Source organism: Tamandua tetradactyla, chromosome 12 (assembly GCF_023851605.1).
Source record: "Tamandua tetradactyla isolate mTamTet1 chromosome 12, mTamTet1.pri, whole genome shotgun sequence".
NCBI classification, from domain to species: domain Eukaryota; kingdom Metazoa; phylum Chordata; class Mammalia; order Pilosa; family Myrmecophagidae; genus Tamandua; species Tamandua tetradactyla.
The window spans coordinates 87,618,000-87,623,999 of record NC_135338.1 but is presented as its reverse complement, the minus strand read 5'-3'; positions in this window follow the sequence as shown (position 1 = coordinate 87,623,999).

The following is a 6,000-nucleotide window of genomic DNA, read 5'->3' as shown; positions in this document are numbered from 1 at the left end:
CCACGCTGCCTTCTACAAAGTGACCACTGGCATAGGCTTCTCCCAGATTCTCTGCAAGGCTGAGCAAATGGTGTTTTATCCACTCCCCCACTAAGTCACTCCAAACTAATTACATTTGCACGTACTGTGGGAGGCTTTGTGCAGATAACACCTTTACGGTAATCCGATAATGTCCAGTGCACAGTTTTATCTTCACTTTTGTTGTAGTTCATGTCATTGTGCAGAATTATGACCCCAAGTAAGTGAGTAGTCTCAAGAGAGAAGATTAATTAAGCTAAAATCAAAAGATATAAAAAAACCTCCCAAATATCGTCAGCATTTATGATAAAAAATTGCCGTGTTTTTTCAACATGGAAAAAGTGTGAAAGGCAATCTTGGTGAAATGTAACTTTTGGCCTCATCTATACCAAATAAACCATATGAAGTGGTATAATTTTAATGTCATTTAATTAAGCAGTATTAATGTTATCAAACCCAAAAGGCTTTTAAACCTGAATTAGTCATTCTTTTACAAGAAAATAAGCAATGTTTCTACCTACTAATTAATGGGATGACTCAAATGTCCCTGTTTCTTTAGATTTGTATGAGCTTAAAATACTCTTTTATCCACAATAGGTAGAACGTCAAAACTAGCTTTTGGATTATTTTAAAGCTTAGTAAGATCACAGTCTTTCCTGAAAATATGTCCAATCTTGACAATGCATTAAACCTTAAGAAAAGTTTAATTAACAAATGTCAGAATGTGTTTATTCTAAAAAAATGATATATTAACAATCGTTCCTATCTCCCGAGTCTAACAACATCTTAACCCTTAGGGGAAAATACAAAGATATTTTACATCTTAACATGGTTTATGTTAACTAAAATTTGATGTTTTAAAACTAAACATATAACCTAAAGCAGAGCAATTTTTTTAAGCATTTCACTGTTTCAATCTGAGATATGTGTTCTTATTTATTTACAGATTATCAGTTTGCTTAGTTTATATAATTAGAAGCTTGTTCTAGTTGCAAAGGTTTCCCTGTCCAGCTGAAGCTACAAAGCCAATTTAAGATATTGTTTAGCATTTCTGTACCTCATCTTTCTCATCTAAAAAATGGGGATGATTGCATTTCCTCATAAATCTCACTATGTCTTCAGGGATTGAAGTTGCTTTAGTAACTTTGAGGGGCCATGCTAAAAGTTTATTTTTGTTTGTTTTGTTTCCTTTTCAAAAGATGTACATATGCAAAAATAAATAAATAAATAAAAAGCCTTGGAAAAAAAAGAAGCATAGAGATCAAATCAACCAGATCTCGTCCTCTACAAAGACACACTTTAGAATACTTTGTTTCTTTCTATTGTTGTGTGCTCATATAGCAATATACTCGCGTATTTTTACAAAAGTAGGATCATATTATTATTTTCTATTTTATCTTTCCATTTAGTAATCTTCCTTGTTATTATTTTCAGGTTTATCAGTTTTGCATGTATCAAATTTACTTCGTCGACTATCTCTTCGTTTAGCTTATTTTTATTATTTCACTGTAGTAAACAACGATGTCATGATAACCCGTGTAAATGTATCTTCAGCCACATACCTGATAATTTCCTTTAAGATAGAGTCCTAAACGTGGACTTGCTGAGTGAAAGGGCATGCGTATTTTTTTAGGGGTTTGCTACCTATTTTCAAATTGCCCTCAAGAAAGGCTTTTCCAATTTACACTATTACCAGCAATGGATGAGAGTGCCAACTTTCCAACACCCTTGTCAGCACCAGGTATTTGCATAATTTTAAATCTTAATACAATGTTAGTTTTATTATTGTATGTTTCTCATTGTCCCTGGTATCATTCTCCCCACCCCCCTTTTCTTCTTTTGTCCTTTCTCACCTGCTGGGTGAGAAAACACAGGTTGTGAGACTTGCAACTGTCCCTCTTTGAACTAGAATTCCTTTCTCTAGAGGCTCAAAAAGCTGTTTCATAAAGAAATGTGTTCAAGCTCTATAATTTTAAGCATCCCAAATCAAGGCATCACAATCATCACTGGTGCCTTGTAGGCCTGAGGCCTACAAGGATATCCGGCCAGCCTAAGGAGAACAGTAATATATGCGCTGTTTTCTTTTTATTCCCTTTAGCGACCTGTGCCTTTGGGATGTCTTTGAGGTGTTTGATGCTTTCCTCATAGCTTGAGTTATTGATCAAGGGAGCAAAGGAGAGTGCTAGAGATGGCGAGGAGAAGTGTTTTTACCAGAACTTCCAACCTGTGTGGAAGGGAGCTGCCCACACTTCAAATAATCTCATGAGCCTTGATGCTCGTGACAAAACTGATCCCTAAGAAAAAAGTCTTTATCACAGCTGGAAAACCAGGGCAACCTGGCACTTAATGAAATAAAGGAAAGCATTGTGGAGACACACTAGCAGTCATAAAGAATTCATGTGATTGTTGCAATCACCCTGCTCTGCTATTTCATTTTCAGTTCAACAAATGGCACTAATAAGAGCATATTGGAGGCAGTCGGTCTCCAAGGTCATTGTGGCAGTCAATAGGGCAGTTCACCAGGTTTTCCTGGCTCCCCTCCCACAGAGCAATTGGTAGATTTGAACTTCCTGGTGCTTTTAGGGTGGGATGGGGTCTTGTGACCACTTCTGGTCCATGGGTTGTGAGATGAGGTGAAGTGAGTCACTTCAGGCTGGAACACTTACTAGCCTGTGATTGACTCTTGACTTCTTTTCCTCTGCCACAATGACAAGCAGCATTCCAGGACCCCAGGTGGGTACACAGTGGGGCAGAACTTGCAGCAGAGCCACAGAGGAACATGCAGCAGAAACGAGAAATAAACCGGCATTGCTTTAAGACAAAGAGGTGTTTGAAGTTATTTGTTACTGTAGCACAACCTAGCCCATACTGGCTGATATGGTCACTTTGAAGGATTTTTCCCTGATGAATATTTGATGACAACTACAAAACTTATGAAAATAAAGGTTGTCCCTGAATAGAGTGAAAATTGAATTTCTGATGAAAGAAACATAAAACCATCTTTAAAAGCTGAAAAAAATAGTCTAAGCAGTCCCCGGCTCTCATTCTTATTAGCAGTTTCTATGCCAGATTCTGTTCTACTCAAAATAAAATTTGGTATTCCAAAATTAAAAATGAAGGAGAAGGAGTGATAACACTGAGTATCTGCTATGTGCCAGCCATAGTGCTAGATAGGTTCTATGTTTTCTTACTCTTATAGCATCACAACTACCTCAGAAGATAACTGATACTTCTATTTAATGAGAAGGGTAACTGAAATGCACAGATTGAGAAACTTGGGATTTAAGTCCAGGGTAGTCTCGTTTGACTGCCCTTGACATTTTCCCTTCTTACAAGTGTTTTACTACTTTGATTGTTTATGCATTCTTTCAAAGACATAAAATATCCATTACTTACACAAATGAACAAATATACTACCTTTTTCTGTTCTGGAGACAAAAGAGAAACCTCGTTTGAATCAGATCCAGGAGGCATCATGTCCTGGGATTGCTGACACCATGAACTCTGCTGAGACTAAATTACAGTGGGACAAAAATAAAATGTTTCCAAGGGCTTCCTCTCTAAATGACTGTCTATATTTTTCCTGACTTCAGGTGTTATCATCTCAGGTTTACATTCTGCCCCTTGTCCAGTGGAGCACTTTGTTAAAGGTCTCTGCAGCTGATTTTGCTTTTGCAGTAGTTGAAACAATTTTATATTTGAAAGCAGAGGTACCGGTTGAAAACTGCTAGTTATAGGAGCACTCTTAGCTCTTAGAGCATCCTTCCTGCTCTGGATGATGATTTAACTTGTACAAGAAAGAAGTGAAGGAAGAGGTAGAGGGAGAGGAGAAGGAGGAGGAGCAGGAGGGTAGGGTAGAAAAAGAGAATGACTCATTGTAGCCGAGATTGTCAAACTCTTCCATGCAGTATGTGGGGTGTATTAGATTCTCTCTGCCTCTGTCCCTCTCCACCCAGAAGTGTCTGGATCTTTCGGGAACATACATGGCGAACTATTTCATAGCCATATGGATACAGCAACAAGGAATATGAACCCTTAATCCTATTCAGCCAATCTCTCCAATGGCCCCTAAGTCCATTTTAGGCAATCCTATTTCAATCTAATACATATTATTCTTTCTCAGATCAAATGTATTAGCAAACACATATCTGTATGTAATATTTTTCAGATCACAGGGACTCTCTTCTTTGTAACATGGGAGACTATTTTTGCCTCTTAATAGTTCAAAATCCTAGAGGGGAGGAAATGAGCCCCCTTCCTCCCTAAACTATTTTCCCATCTGCAAGGCTCATGTTCAAGTCAAAACGCCTCCAAAAATCTTTTCTTCAGCTTTTCTGTCTAAAATATCCTCTCTGTCCTCCCACCCATAGCAGCACAGTTTCACCCACTGTCACCTCCAACCTGTTTGTAAGCATTCAGAAGGGCGTGTACAGGTGAGAAGAGAATGGTCTTTGGGACCTGTCAGAAGCTGAATTAGAATCTTTGGACAAATTGCCTAATCGTCTACACTGGAGTTTGTTCCTCTGTAAATGGAGACAATAAAAAGCTACCCCATGGTTGTTACACAGATAAGACAGGATAATGCACAGAAAGGGCTTCGCCCAAGCCTGGTTCAAATATGGTCAGTCCCGAAGTCCTTCGTCACAGTCCCTTGAAGGCAAAGGACCTTGCCTTATGCCTTTGTCATCTCTTCGTTCTGAACAGCATTCACAGAATGCTGAACACATAGGGAGCACACAATCAATATTTTCTGAATTAAATCATATGAGGCCATTACACAGACACTGCCTTCGGAGAAAATCTCTGGGTGGCAGTCAGCATCCAGACCTGGCCTGTCAATCAGAAATGTCCTTTGAAGTCCGGGGGAATCTTTGATATAAAGGAGTTAGAACTCAACTGATAAGCATGGACACATATGAATCACACCAGATCCCAAGAGCATGTGAAAAAATCCTGGAGGTGGGTTAAAAACTGAGTCCTTCTTGACATCTGTCGCTCTATGCATGAGAAACACTATGGATTATTTTAACTGGGAAAAAATACATTGTGTCGATTGCACTGGTGGTTTAGGAAAGGATTGGTTGAAAGGCAGAATATTCACCTATAATTAAGAAACAAAATATGTTTTCTGTTGCTGCCCTGAGGTGCTTTCTTTCTTTTTTTTTTTTTTTTTTTTTGCCTTTTATTTTTGTGTTTTCCCATTTCCCTATTGATTTTAATTAATTTTGCCCTGGATTTATGAGCTTTGTGAACTTGGAGGTTTTTCTTTTTTTATTTAAATAAATAAAGTGAGCTTGCAAGTTTTCCCCAGATCACCGGGCTTTAATATTAAATTACTGTTTTCTGGCAGGATCATCTGCAAAACTCTGATTTTGCTTCTTCTTCCGTTCCCATTCCGATAATTGTGGCTGAATTCCCTTGTCTTTAATATGCCATATATTCTCCACCTGGCAAAAGATTCAGCCAGATACAGATAATAAATACCCCGTAGACACACAGACAGAGAAACTGCTGTAATTGCTTTCATAATGACTTGGAGACATCAAAGGAAGGCAAATAATGGTATTTAACACTGTTTCCATTCTTTAGCTGAAATGTAATTTTATAGAGTTATTGTCAGGCAGTACAGTGAACGTACAAGCACAACTGTCATATTCAGCTCATATTAATTAGCTGCCCACGAGAGGGCCAGGCAAGCAATGGCAAAGTTCTTCTCATTTCAGATGGTCTGATATTCAGACAGAACCATAAGTACAATAGCTTGATTAACATAGTTGCTTAGATCAGGTTTTCCCTGGGACTATGTCAATTGGCATTTTGAAGAATCAATTAATTAGCACTCCAAATAATCCATTCTTGGGTTAATGAAAGTGTTTTGTACAGCTGCAAAAAATTACATGAAGAAAAACCAAACCTTTCCAAAGTGGCGAGGAAAAAGATTTATCTCAGAGAACTGTATTGTCCATTTCAAAATGCCACAGA